This window comes from Hyla sarda, chromosome 4 (assembly GCF_029499605.1).
Source record: "Hyla sarda isolate aHylSar1 chromosome 4, aHylSar1.hap1, whole genome shotgun sequence".
In the NCBI taxonomy this organism is placed as follows: domain Eukaryota; kingdom Metazoa; phylum Chordata; class Amphibia; order Anura; family Hylidae; genus Hyla; species Hyla sarda.
Window position 1 is genome coordinate 121762209 of NC_079192.1, and position 15320 is coordinate 121777528.

The window sequence follows — 15320 nt, forward strand, 5'->3', positions numbered from 1 at the left end:
GATGTGATGCGGGCCCACTTCCGGTATGCCACGCTCTGCATTTGGAGTGGGCCGGAGAGAAGGCGCATAGTGCGCATGTGCGGTTGTAAATGTCCCATGGAACGCAAGCTTGCGCTCCACGGGATATCACGTGAGTAAACATACTGAAACACCATAGAGAAACAGGAAGAAAGTAGTACAAGGCAGAGAAAATAGGAATAGTTGGCTGAATGTAACTAACGTGAAAGAAGAGATGAATATAGGGAGAGTATAAGAGAAAAGGATAACAGAATAGGTGTAAAGTCTAATATGTAGTATATAAGAAAATGTCAGATGTGAAGGAGGAAAGAGTATAGGAAAAGAGTTGGGGGAAAAAAAAGTAAAATGGAATATAATAATTGAGCTATATGTGTGGATAAAGAATATGAGACTAGGGTCAATGGAAATGAGGATAAATATAGCAATATTAGGTGCAATGGTATACGTTTGTCATAATTATATGTCTCAAATGGTAGAAAGAGTGGCAATAAAGATGACAGATATAAAATAGCAAAAAGAAAATTAAATCCGATAATATGAGAAGGAAAGGAAGAAAAAAAAAAGGGGGGGGGTGGAATAGAAGGGAGAAAGAAGAGACTAGAATGTAATAAGGAAATAGAAAGGGGAGAAAAGGACTGGAATGTAACAAGGGAGAAAGGAGAAAATATAACAGGGAGGAAGGGAAATACCTATATAAGGATACGGTGATCTAGAAAAGTAGTGATGGCCTCCACAGCAACTCATGTAGCCTAGGATCAAAAAAAAAAAAAAGGGGGAGGTTAGTAAATTTGGAAACAAACAGTATTACAACAATAACGACTGTCATGTGTGTGATCTCGTATTCTCTGTTCAGACCCAGAGGTTCCAGTGTTTGAAGGGTGTGTATCCAATAAGATTTGCGTTTGAGAATTTTGATTCTGTCACCCCCCGGGGTTTCGGAATTTGTTCCAAGACTTGAAACCATAGTTGTGCAATGGTATGTCCTACCATGATGAAATGGTGAGGGATTGGTAGTAGCGTATTCGTTCTCCTGATCGTGGACTTGTGTTGTGAAATCCTGTCCCGGACATGCTGGGTTGTCTCACCAATGTATCCAAGACCGCATGGGCACTTGATAATGTAAACCACGTAGGATGAATCTCACATAAAGAAACCTTTGATGGGGTATGGTTTACCTGTAAGGGGATGATTAACTTTGTTGCCCTTAGTGATGCTATTACACTGAACACAGTGGAGACATGGGAAGGTGCCTTTTTTGGGGGAACCCAAATGTAGGTTGTATTGGATTACGGGAACTGCAAATATCTGCTTTTCACCAATTTGTCTCGTAGATTTGGGGGCCCTTTAAAACATGACAGAAATGTTTCTTTAAATTCGGGTACATTAGGGTGAGCCCTTTGGAGCAAGGACCAATGTTTCTGGATAATCTCCTGAACTTTGTAAGCATGGGTGTATGGGTGAAAAGTGTGCACCTGGCCCCACCCTGGCGCTAGTACTTTAGTTTTTTCTTTGTTGTTTTTGCCTTGATTTATGGTCATGTTTTCACTATTTGTATATTGACTGATTTACAGATATCTGATGACGATCCTGTTATGGATTGAAATGTCATACAGTATTATAGTCTGTTGGATTGCTGAATATGCAGAATAAACCTACACATACTTGATTGCATACGAGTGCAGAGTCAAATTCTACTATGGGCTTAGAAAAAAGCATCACGTGGCAAAATTTTGGCACAAAAATGCATGAAAATTCTGCATGAATTTCTGCAGTAAATTCCACAGAAATGTATTGCCCATTCACTTCAATGGAATTCCTGCAGTGAAAATTCTGCCGTGTGAATAGGACAGCGGAATCCCATTGAAGTGTATTAGCTATAAATTCATGCAGAATTTTCATGTGGAATTCCATGCAGAAATTCTGGCGTGTGAACAAAGCCAAAAGCTGTGAGGAAACCTGATCTCTGCTGAGAGTAGGAAACACTGTGGTTAGTCTGCCCTTATTGGGGTACTTGAGTAACACATTCGATGTCTACTTGACTGGTTAGCTTGTAGTACGCCACCTATATAGATAGGAAAAACATTGCTATTGCTTGGACAAGCAGGATTTATGCCTGAATGTAACTGCTTCATTTCTGTCTAAGGGTATGTTCACACTGTTTACGGTGTGAGCGGAATGTTCGCTTAAAAAATCCGCTCAAAAACGCAGTTTTTTTTCCCGCACGGATTGCGCGCGGAATTTGCGCTGAATTCCGCTCTGATTTCCTTGCGGAAATGAAAGAGGATAGGACACACAGTAATGCGCAAATTCCGCGCAAATTTTTTTACATTTACTTCTAAGGAGTTACGAGCCGAATTCCGCATGAAGAAAGAACATGTTCATTCTTCATGCGGAACGGAATTCTTTGACAGAATTCCACTAGCGGAATTTCCTCAGTGTGAACTAAGGAGAGGAAAGTTAACTACATACTATGGGGTATGGCACTGCTGAATGAATTGGAGAGGAATAAGCGAGCAGAATTACTTGTGGAAATTCCTCAGAGTGAACATACCCTTAGGCTACAAAAAGATTGAAGAATCCCTGTTTGAAAGGGTTATCCATGATTAGAAAACAAAGAATTTCTTTATAATACAGCATCACACCTGTTCTAAAGATATGTCTTATTACAACTTGGCTCCATTCACTTCAATGGAACAGGTCTACAATACCACACAAAACCTGAGAACCGATGTGCTGCTGTTTTGTTTTTTTAAAGAAATCAGCTCTGTTTTTGTTATGCTGGATAATCCCTTTAAAGGGGTACTCCGCCCCTAGACATCTTATCCCCTATCCAAAGGATAGGGCATAAGATGTCAGATCGCCGGGGTCCCGCTGCTGGGGACCCCGGGGATCACTGCTGCAGCACCCCGCCATCATTACTGCACAGACAGAGATCGCTCTGCGCGTAATGATGGGCAATACAGGGGCCGGAGCATCGTTACGTCACAGCTACGCCCCTCGTGACGTCACGGCCCGCCCCCGTCAATACAAGTCTATGGGAGGGGGCGTGGTGGTCGCCATGCCCCCTGCCATGGACTTGCGTTAAGGGGACGGGCCGTGATGTCATGAGGGGTGGAGCCATGACGTCACACTGCTCCGGCCCCTGTATCGCCCATCATTACGCACAGAGCGAACTCGCTCTGTGCAGTAATGATGGCGGGGTGCCGCAGCGGCGATCCCCGGGGTCCCCAGCAGCGGGACCGCGGCGATCTAACATCTTATCTCCTATCCTCTGGATAGGGGATAAGATGCCAGGGGCGGAGTACCCCTTTAAACTATACGTCTGTGTCAATGTCAGTGACTGCTGTTATTTGCCTTGGTCTACTGGCTAATCTCCCACAGAGAATCTTTAGGTTGCCCTGAGGGTTTGTTCTGGTGAAAGACTTACTTTAGAATACCAACTGCAAAATAGAATAAATGCTCTAATGGTAGCTTTGACCGTTGATCATCTTAAATAAAAATAAAAAACTGTCTGAAATCATTCATCAGAAGGGCAGAATGTATGATGGATTTCCTATTGCCCTTTTCAGTTTATGGTCGAAGGTGCATCGTCTGCATTAATATTTCATTGTCTTCACACAAATTACGGATGCCATAAATTCAAGTGGGCTATGTTCTTCCTGATCTACTGTAATACAGAAGATATGCATTTTTTTTAACTCTATTTGAAAAAACTTCACAGGTACACAGACAAAGTATGCATAATAATACAGAGCAATACAGTGTCATCATAAAAGGAACAGCTATATATTCAGGTTGTATTAGCACTTTGCAAAGTATACAAATAGAATCCCAAAAAAGTATACAAGCGTAAACAAACATAGTGCCCACGTGTCTTGTTATTCCATCAGAAATGACCAGATAATAAAAGGTGCAAGGAAAAAAATAGAAGGCAGGGCAGAAGTGGGGTGAGGGGGGTATTCAGGTCCGGTCCTATACTGGAGGCGACATAAACCTATTGCTCAGGTGGGAGCACTGTACCTAGATAAGCGGAGGTGCTGTATAGTCAGTCACACTAGTGAGACCACACCTTTTGGAAGTTCTGAGGGCAGAATCTGTTCTTAATAACAACATATGCATATGAGATGACAGTGTTAACTTATTTTTCCGCTGAGATATACATGGAGGCCGTTCTCCCATCCCCCCCATTTAAATAGTCTTTCATCCCAAAAACAAGAGTCTAACCGAGAAATATTCAACATTGTGGGGCCAAACCTCTTAATCCAATGACCAAACAGACACATCTAAAGGGTACAGCACACAGAAGCATCCCGGAGCATTGATAAGAGGTCAGTCACCTCCGTCTAGAATTGACAAGAGTCAGAAATCAGCTTGTGGCGAAGGCCATCTATCGTAACAGTCAATGGAGTATTTTATTACTGAAGAGATGCGTGTACAGGGCCCAAGTCATGAGGGTCCCTGTGTTTTCAAAACCCTAGTGAGAGCATAGCACAGGGGAACTGACTTTCTATGCTATACCTCATCTGGAAGTATCTGAATAGGGCAGTACAGGGTACAGCACGAGATTCCTCAAATAGTCCAAAGGATTAAAAAAAAACTCCATAAAAAAACCTCTAGTTAAGTTAAAAAAAAAACAAAAAAAAAAAAAAAAAAAAAAAAACACCTCTAGTTAAGGGATTAAGTCAGATAAATCATTGTAGGTATGCCTAACCAGAGATGGGAAGGCCTGGAAAAAACTGTAGAATTGTTGGAAAAAAAAACTAAATTTTACCCTTTTCCTTTATAAAAAAAAAAAAAAAAAAAAAGCCAGTTTGGTTTGTTTTTGTTTTTTTCTGGAAAAAAATTATAACAAAAAACGAGAGAAATAGGTTCTTTTATAATGACAAATATCATGTATAACATGGCATTCAAACTATATAACATTTAGACCTTCCCGAAAGTAACTTGGCAAGTTATCTAGTCTCATCTGAAGACAAGCTAATCCCGTAATACACTTCATATACTAAGAATGCAACATTTAAAGAATAGCAATATGCATTTCTGTCTCTAGAGGCGCTGCAGGGAAAAAGGATTCAGTTTAGTTTGGTTGTTGCTGGGCTCCATATTGTTGGTATTACAGTAGTTGATGTTTCTGTCCTCTAAGTTCGGGATTAAAAGGAAACGGACAGCCTGTTCTCTCGCACTAAACCCAATACCCTGGATTATAGCGCAGGTGAACAAGAGTAAAATTAGGTATAACTTACATACATTCGTCCTGTAGTTTAGAAGATATTGGGGTAAATTCATCAAGACCTGTGCTGAGGAAAATTGACCAGTTGCCCATAGCAACCAATCAGATCAGATTTATTTTTCAGAAGCCTTTTTAAAAATGAAAAAAAAATAAAATAAAAAAAAAATAAAAAGATCTAATTGTTTGCCTAAAATTTGCAAAAAAATCACCTAAAGGACTCGGACTGAGAAATAAGATTCTCTGTTCTGATAATACCAAGATTGAACTTTCGGGCCTTAATTCTAAGCGTCATCTCTGAAAGAAACCAGGCACTGCTCATCACCTTTTGTATACTACCACAAGACCAAGTTGATATTACCGTAACTCTAAAAGAATTCCTTTATTTGTATTCTATTTAAAAACATGTATCATAAATGTAGATGTTCGCAAAATTATAGACACTAATATACCAAAACCAGCATCACATATCCAAGTATCTCAAGGTAAATTCAAATAACCAGCTATAACCAGCATTAGTTTGAATTACAACATGGGTCACATACATCAAATATACACCAGGAAATATATGCAAAATTGGACACGGTATGGCACTAATATTCCCTAATAGGGGTTACCAACACACATTTGCCCATAGAACTTATTCATCACTATGTGCAAGATGAAGTATAACTATTACTGCAGTAGTACTTACCCATGTGCGCTGTTGATGCTGTTCCTGGTCCCCGAGCGTGCCTTCACTCCTTCCTCAGGGGGCTGCTCATCACCTGCCTAATAGTGTTGCTCGCGAATATTCGCAATTCGAATTTTATTCGCGAATATCGCATATTCGCGAATATAGCGCTATATATTCGTAATTACGAATATTAGTATTTTTTTTTTTTTTTTTTTTCACAGTACACATCACAGTGATCATCCCTCTCTGCTTCCAGCTTGTGTGGTGTAAAGAAGGCTGTAATACTACTGTGTGAGACCGGTGTGCGAATTTTCGCATATGCGAAAATCTGTATATGCTAATGTTCGCATATGCGAATTTTCGCACACGCGAAAATTCGCATGTGCGAAAATAAAACGAGAATATTACGAATATGCGAATATGACGAATATTCGTCCACATATTCGCGAATATTCGCGAATTCGAATATGGCCTATGCCGCTCAACACTACTGCCTAATACCATCCCTATAGGTGAAGCATGATGGTGGCAGAATCATCCTGTGGAGGTGGAACTGGGACAGAGAGACTGGTAAGGGTTGAGGTAAAATGAAGCAAAGTACAAGGATATGGGGGAGATTTATCAAAACCTGTGTATAGTAAGAGTGGTGCAGTTGCCCATAGCAACTAATCAGATTGCTTCTTTCATTTTTAAAAAGGCCTCTAAAAGATGAAAAAAAACAATCTGATAGTTTGCTATGGGCAACTGCACCACTCTTACTATACACAGCTCCTTCATGGCCAATAAAAACCTGATCCAGAGTTCTCTGGACCTCAGACTGAGCCAAAGGTTTACCTTCCAACAAGACAATGGGAGAGAATCATCAAAACCCGTGCAGAGGTAAAGTTGACCAGTTGCCTATAGCAACCAGATCGCTTCTTTCATTTTTCAAAGGCCTTTGTAAAAAAGAAAGAAGAAATCTGATTGGTTGCTGTGGGCAACTGGTCAACTTTACCTCTGCACAGGTTTTGATAAATCTAGTGATATAGGGATATATTAATTACTTTATAACAGGTACTCTAGACCTGAAAATGGCTTCCGCTGATGGTCCCCATCCATCCTGGCAGAGCTTGGGAGGATCTGGAGAAAAGAATGGCAAAAAAATCCCCAAATCAAGGTGTGCAACTATTTTTATTTATTTTAGGTTTTAATTTTACAATAAGGCCTCAACATAACAAAATGTACAAATGGGATACAGATTGTACTTTGCACAATGTAAACAATGAGTAAATGATGTCAAACATATTCTGCAGGGCTGCACAGAGATCATCAACATTCATCATTTGATGCTCCCACTGTGATAACTATGGATAATACATGAAATCATTTGTTTAAAGATTTTTGTTACTTCCATAATAACAAAAGACTAATGTATTGGCTTCCTGCTGAGTGAGTGGGTATGGGCTGTAACCTTATTCCTACATAATTATAGTGAAGAGTAATAATCACTATAAAGAGTAATTAGTTAATATGCTAGTTAATGTTAGTTAATATGCTACATAAGCGTAATTAATCATTCCTTCCTCATGATCTACATATATATTCTGAAATCTATTATATTCTGATATTGGACATGTAAGTTTTTTATTTTTTTATTTAAGCTAAAAAAAAAAAAAAAAAGCTAAAAAAAAAAAAAAAAAAGCACTTTTCAAATCCATTAAAAACACCTCACGTTAGACACATATGTATGTATATATATATATATATATATATATATATATATATATATATATATATATATGACACTAGTAATGTGGAGGGGGACCAGCAAATTTTATATTAAGGGGTCTCCAAGAAGTTGACCTAACCTTGGTGTCAAGAGAGGGCCCCACTGACAGGCCCCGGTTCTCCAGCACAGGAGCGCGTCACGACCCCTGCCCGAAGCGGAGGCCACCACACCCCCTCCATTAAGCTCTATGGGAGAGCTGTTCGGCAATCCTTCATATAGGGGGATACGTTTTTCTTCATGATACTTCTCCTTTAAAAAGAGGGTTCTGTGCTTTGGACAATCCCTACTTGTTAGGGTCCTTTTAGACCAGAAGAGCAATGTCTGATAAGGGCACCGATCTAGAAGATCAGTGCTCATTTAATCCTTTTGTGAGGCTTAATGATTGTATAGCCAGGGCTGTATGAATGTTTGTTTTGCCTTTCAATTACATTATTGTTGGCCACACATTTCTTTTAGGAGAGATCTACCCCCTCAGGGACATCAGGTGGACAGATAGGCCCTTGCTGTCTGGGCCTTAATGCACCAGGGTGCACCTGTACGCACTGGACTGTACGTAGCCAGACTCTCACCACAAATGCGTTCCCGCTGCTGCCAGTCATTAACCCATTAGACACAGTGATCAATGCAATTCATTGGCATCTAAAGTGTAAACTTCGGCTCCGGGTACTCTGGTGCTTAGACATCTTATCCCCTATCCAAAGGATAGGGGTTAAGATGCCTGATCGCGGGAGTCCCGCCACTGGGGACCCCCGTGATCTTGCACACGGCACCCCGTTTATAATCAGTCCCAGGAGCGTGTTCGCTTCGGGGCCGATTACCGGCGACCACAGGGCCGACGGCGTGTGAGGTCACGCCTCCGCCCCCGTGTGACGTCACGCTCCGCCTCTCATTGCAAGCCTATGGGAGGGGGCGTGACAGGGTGCCGCGTGCAAGATCACGGGGGTCCCCAGCGGCGGGACTCTAGCGATCAGGCATCTTATCCCCTATCCTTTGGATAAGGAATAAGATGTCCAAGCACCGGAATACCCCTTTAAGGCTAAGTTTCCACCTTTTTTTTCTGGCAGTTTTTGGAAAACTGCCACTGCAGTTTTTGAGCCAGCCAGAGAAAAAAAAACAAGTGGAAACTTAGCCTGACTCACCAGTGATGCAGCCTGGGAGAGCCAGGCTAAATGAGTAGATCACCGATCTCACTGTTCAATGCTATGCAATAGCACAGCATTGAAAAGTTAATGCAATCTGATGACTGCATGTAAAAGTCCCATATGGGACTTAATAAATTTTTTTTTTTCCCTAAAATGATAAAAAAAATAAAAAAATCACCCTTATTTGCCATTCCCCCACACCCTCCACCCCCTAAATAAAAATAATGGTATCGCTGCGTGGCATTGGAACTAAGAAAATATAATGTTTATAATCCCACACAGTAAACAAATGTAAACAAAAAAAAATTACAGACACCAAAAATACAGATTTTCGATCACATCATATATCAGTAAAAAATGAATAACAAGTGATTCAAAAGTCCCATTAAAACAAAAATGGTACTGATAAAAACTACAAATCATAGCAAAAAATTTGCCCTTATACATCCCCATGTACAGAAAATAAAAAGTCGGAAATTGAAAATTTAAGGCATACTGATTTTGTTAAAAGTTTGACTTTTATTTTATTTTTATTAGTACAATAATAGAAAAGCTAAATAAATTGGGTATTATTTTAATCACAACTGTCCACAGCAGGAGCACATCCCCATAGAAAACCTCTCCTGCTATGGACAGTTCCTGATATGGGCAGAGGTGTCAGCAGAGAGCACTGTGGTCAGACAGAAAATAAATTCAAAAAGAAAAGAACTTTCTGTGGAGCATATAGCAGCTGATAAGTACTGGAAGGATTAAGATTTTTAAATAGAAGTAATTTACAAATCTGTTTAACTTCCTGGCACTAGTTGATATAAAAAAAATTGTTTTCCACCGGAGTACTCCTTTAAGGCCAAAATGGGCTGTGTCCCTCAGGCTATGTTCTTTTCTGTGCCAGATGTTTCCGCCATGGAAATTTAATTTTCCATGTCCGCACAAAGAATGAACATGTTCATTTTTTTGTGGAGTTCGCAAAAAATGCATAGTCGTCTATGAGATGGTGCATACCTGTTGGGTCCTAGAGCCCCTGTACCGTCACCCACAGTTTACGGAATGTCTGCACGAAGATTCTCTGTGTGGACACAGCCTAAGGGGATACAGCCAATCAACAAATGATTTTTGATCTATTTTGTTTGTCACAAAAAAAAAAAAAGCGCACAAAAAGTGACGGAGCCCCGCTATCTGGCATGCAGCACCCACGGCCGTCACACCCCCTCCCATAGACTTGCATTACGGGGGCGGGTCGTTGTCACATGGGGGCGGAGTCATTCCATCACGATACTCCGGCCCCGTAGTCGTAACCCGGCAGACTCTGAGGCTGCAGCGCTGCGTGAAGCTCCAAGAGGTGGGTGCTGCAGGCGAGATGGCGGGGTCCCCTTTGGATAGGGGATAAGATGTCTTAAGGCCGGAGCACCCCTTTAATTCCCCTATAGTGCAGCAAGTAAGACACATCTCGGGAAATGTATCAAAATCTATGCAGAGGAAACATGAAGCTGTAGTCCATAGCAACCCAAGAGGCCTTTTTAAAAATAAAATAAGCCATCTGATTAGTTGCTATGGGCAACTAGTCAGCTTTTCTCTCTGCACAGGTTTTAAAGAGGTACTCCACTCCCCAGCGTTCGGAACATTTAGTTCCGAATGCTGGGAGCAGGCTTCGGGGGTCACCATGCCCCCTTGTGACATCACGCCCCACCCCTCGTGATGTCACAACATTCCCCTCAATGCAAGTCTATGGGAGGGGGCGTGACGGCCGCCGAAGCCCGCTCCCTGCCTTCGGAACTAAAATGTTCCGAACGCTGGGGAGTGGAGTACCCCTTTAACAAATCTCCCCCATCATGCTTACTTCGATTTGCAATTGGAAGATGTCCAGCAGTACCATCTGCTCAGAACTGGTAACAACCAGTGGGACCTAGGAACACCCATCTACAGTACATGTTCATTCTTTCAGCAGAATCCGGATCTGCATTGGAAGTTCTGCTACAGAATTTCCATAGTGTACACAGTGCAGCAGAACCCTATAAAGATCAATAGGGGAGATTTATCAAAACCTGTGCAGAGGAAAAATTTGTCCAGTTGCCTATAGCAATCAGATCGCTTTCATTTCTAACAAGGCCTCTGCAAAATAAAGAAGCGATCTGATTGGTTGCTATGGGCAACTTTTCCTCTGCACAGGTTTTGATAAATCTCCCCCGGGCTCATGCACTGAGGAATTTCAGTAAGGAAAATCTTCACTGAATTACCTCTAAATCCACAATCTGTTCAAACTGAATATGAAGAGGTAAATCTTAAATCCTGTTTTTCTTCATGTAGAAACCAGTGCACATAAGTCATTTGAGGCGGATTCCATCATATTTTCCATCTGGATTCTGCCAGAAATCCTCGTGGAATCCAAGCCCCATTGAGGTCAACAAAAGGTCCTGACAAAGATTATTTCCTGACATGTCAGTCCTTCCATTGACTTCAAGGGGGCTGTGATTCCATGAGGATTCTAGGCAGATTTGGGGGCAAAATCCACATGAAATATCTGATGGATTCTGCATGAAATTACTTATGTGCACTGGTTTCTGCATGGAGAAGTACAGCATTTCAGCTTTTCTTAATCATTTTCTCAGAGTGAACAGATCGCAGAGAAAATGCAGTAAGGTGCATGAGCCCATGAGGAAATCTGCTTGAAAGCAGCCTCTCATTAGGATCTATGCACATGGCAGAATTTCCGTTTGCGGAATTTTGCCATGTGAATAGACCTTTAGGCTACGTTCACACTGCGGAATCTCTAGATGGAAAATCAGTCAGCGCTGGGACCGCACGGACATTGCAGTCCCCAATAGACTGCAATGTGTTCCACGAGCATTTCTGCCTGAAGAATGAGCAATGCCGTTCTTCAGGTGGAAATTTTAAAGCAGATTTTGCGTTCACAAATTCCGCTTACAAAAATTCCGAAGTGTGAATTTGTGAACGAAAAACCCATTTACTAGCATAATACATTTTAGCAAGCAGAATTTCTGCCTGCAATTTCAAAGCAGAATTGCAGGCAGAAATTCCTTAGTCTGAACCTAGCCTTATTGTCAATGGGATTCCGCTGAAATCCTGTAAATAACTTCTGACATGGAATTTAATTCCTCTGAAAGAATACCACATACAGTGGGGGTTATCCCAGTTCTGGCTTTACGATTTCTGCCTAAAAAAATAAAAAAAAGTGTATGATACAGAGCTTTTTAAAGCTCAGAAATATTATTATTTTTTTTTTTTTAAGGGCAGGAGAGGTGTTAAAGGGGTTGTGCGCTGCCCTGCAGTTCGGAGCTCCGCTCACAGCGTCCGGAAGTTCATTACTCCGAACACTGTGTGCGGGCTTCCGTGTTCGCAGCCGCAGAGCATGACGTCACACCCGGCCCCTTCGTGACGTCACGCCCGCCCCCTCTACCAAAGTCTATGGGAAGGGGGCATGACAGCACTCGCACCCCCTTCCCATAGACTTTCGTTGAGGGGGCGGGCGAGACGTCACAAGGGGGCGGGCGTGACGTCACGAAGGGGCCGGCGGCTGCGAACACGGAAGCCCGCACACAGCGTTCGGAGTAATGACGCTGAGCGCTCTTGGTATCTGCTGGATCCCGGTTGCTATTGGCAACAGGACCCGCGGCTAATACTGGACATCGCCGATCGGGCTGATGTCCGGTATTAACCATTTATACGCCGTGATCAAAGTTGATTATGACGTCTAAACTGGTCAGCTCAATGGTGAAATCGCGGCATCCCGAACAGCTGAGAGGACAGCGATAGGTGCCTTACCGTGCTCCATGCTGTCCGATCGGCGTTTGATTGCTCCAAGCCTGAGATGCAGACTTGAGCAATCAACCGCAGATTACAATGATCAATGCTATGCTATAGCATAGCATTGTTCAGTGTATGCAATCAAAATATTGCAAGTAATAGTCCCCTATGGGGGCTAAAAAAAAAAAGAAAAGTGAATGTGATTTAACCCCTTCCTAAATAAAAGTTTGAATCACTCCCCTTTTCCCCATGAAAAAAAAAGTGTAAACAAAAATAATCGTCGCGTGCGTAAATGTCCAAACTATGAAAATATAATGTTAATTAAACCGCACGGTTAGTGGTGTACACGTAAAAAAATAAAAAAATAAAAAAAAGTGTATAAAAAGTGATCAAAGAGTCCAATCAAAACAATCATGGTACCGACAAAAACTTCAGATCACGGCGCAAAAATGAGCCCTCATACCACCCCGTATACGGGGGAAAAAAAGTTATAGGGGTCAGAATAGGACAATTTTAACCATACTAATTTTGGTGCATGTAGTTATAATTTTTTTAAAGTAGTAAAATAAAGAAAAACCTATAAAAATGTGGTATTCTTGTAACCGAATGGACCTACAGAATATATTTGGCGTCACTTTTACCGAAAAGTGCACTGCATAGAATCGGAATCCCCCAAAGGTTCCAAAATGGCATTCCCCCCCCCCCCCCCCCAATTTTGCCCCACAAATATAAATTTTTCTGCATTTGCTGTAAATTTTGTGGTGAAATGATTGTTGTCATTATAAAGTACATTTAGTGACGCAAAAGAAATAAGCCCTCATATGAGTCTGTAGGTGCAAAATTGAAATCGTTATGATTTTTAGAAGGTGATGAGAAAAAAAACGAAAGTCCAAAACAACGGAAAAACCTGTTGTCCTTAACCCCTTAAGGACTCCGGGTTTTTCCGTTTTTGCACTTTCGTTTTTTCCTCCTTACCTTTTAAAAATCATAACCCTTTCAATTTTCCACCTAAAAATCCATATTATGGCTTATTTTTTGCGTCGCCAATTCAACTTTGCACTGACATTAGTCATTTTACCCAAAAATGCACGGCGAAACGGAAAAAAAAATCATTGTGCGACAAAATCGAAAAAAAAAACGCCATTTTGTAACTTTTGGGGGCTTCCATTTCTACGCAGTGCATATTTCGGTAAAAATTACACCTTATTATTCTGTAGGTCCATACGGTTAAAATGATACCCTACTTATATAGGTTTGATTTTGTCGCACTTCTGGAAAAAAATCATAACTACATGCAGGAAAATTTATACGTTTAAAAAGGTCATCTTCTGACCCCTATAACTTTTTTATTTTTCCATGTATGCGGCATGAGGACTCATTTTTTGCGCCGTGATCTGAAGTTTTTATCGGTATGATTTTTGTTTTGATCGGACTTTTTGATCACTTTTTATTCATTTTTTAATGGTATAAAAAAAGTGACCAAAATACGCTTTTTTGGACTTTGGAATTTTTTTGCGCGTACGCCATTGACCGTGCGGTTTAATTAATGATTAATGACATTTAATTAATTAATGACATTTACGCACGCGGCGATACCACATATGTTTATTTTTTTAATTTTTTTACACTGTTATTTTTTTTATGGGAAAAGGGGGGTGATTCAAACTTTTATTAGGGAAGGGGTTAAATGACCTTTATTAACACATTTTTTAAAAAAAATTTTTGCAGTGTTATAGGTCCCATAGGGACCTATAACACTGCACACACTGATCTCCTATGCTGATCACTGGCGTGTATGAACACGCCTGTGATCAGCATTATCGGCGCTTGACTGCTCCTGCCTGGATCTCAGGCACGGAGCAGTCATTCGTCGATCGGACACCGAGGAGGCAGGTAAGGGCCCTCCCGGTGTCCGATCAGCTGTTCGGGGCGCCTCGATTTCACCGCGGCGGTCCCGAACAGCCCGACTGAGCAGCCGGGATACTTTCAGTTTCACTTTAGAAGCGGCGGTCAGCTTTGACCGCCGCTTCTAAAGGGTTAATACCGCACATCGCCGCAATCGGCGATGTGTGGTATTAGCCGCGGGTCCCGGCCGTTGATGAGCGCCGGGACCGAAGCGATATGATGCAGGATCGCGGCGCGATCCCGCTTCATATCGCGGGAGCCGCCGCAGGATGTAAATATACGTCCTGCGTCGTTAAGGGGTTAAAGACCAGACCAATTTTATTTTTGCATTTTGGTTTTTTCCTCCTCGTCTTCTAAAAATCATAACTCTTACATTTCCATCCACAGACCCATATGAGGGCTTGTTTTTTTGCATCACCAATTGTACTATGCAATTACATCACTCATTTTACCATAAAATGCAAAGCACAACCAAATATTATTTATGTGGGAAAATTGAAAAGAGAACCGCAATTTAGCAAATTTTGGAAGTGTTTTCACGCTGTACACTTTGCGGTAAAATTTACATGTTTTCTTTATTCTGTGGGTCAATACGATTAAAATTATACCCATGATTATATTCTTTTCTATAATTGTACCGCTTAAAAATAATCAAACTATTTTAACAAAATTAGTATGTTTGAAATTGCCCTATTTTGACCACCTATAACTTTCTCATTTTTGCATATATGGGGCGGTATGAGGGCTCATTTTTTGCGCCATGATCTGTAGTTTATAAAATAATAAAATGTTGGACTTTTTTTTACGTTTGCGCCGTTTACC

General features: G+C 41.3%; 1 protein-coding gene across 16 annotated transcripts in view; it reads right to left on the reverse strand.

Moving 5' to 3' along the window:
* LOC130368383 (mesoderm posterior protein 2-like) overlaps window positions 1-15320 on the reverse strand; it is a 134304-nt gene that overhangs the window by 78636 nt on the left and 40348 nt on the right. For 10 of the 16 annotated variants that reach the window (XR_008892441.1, XR_008892442.1, XM_056571956.1 and 7 more), the window contains exon 2: window positions 708-767. The exons of 3 other annotated variants lie outside the window; for them this stretch is intronic. The gene's annotated coding sequence lies outside the window, so the exon portion shown is untranslated. Of the gene's footprint in view, window positions 1-707; window positions 768-6755; window positions 6813-15320 lie in introns of those variants that run through there. 3 more of the 16 variants (XM_056571954.1, XR_008892444.1, XM_056571960.1) reach the window with 3 other exon arrangements.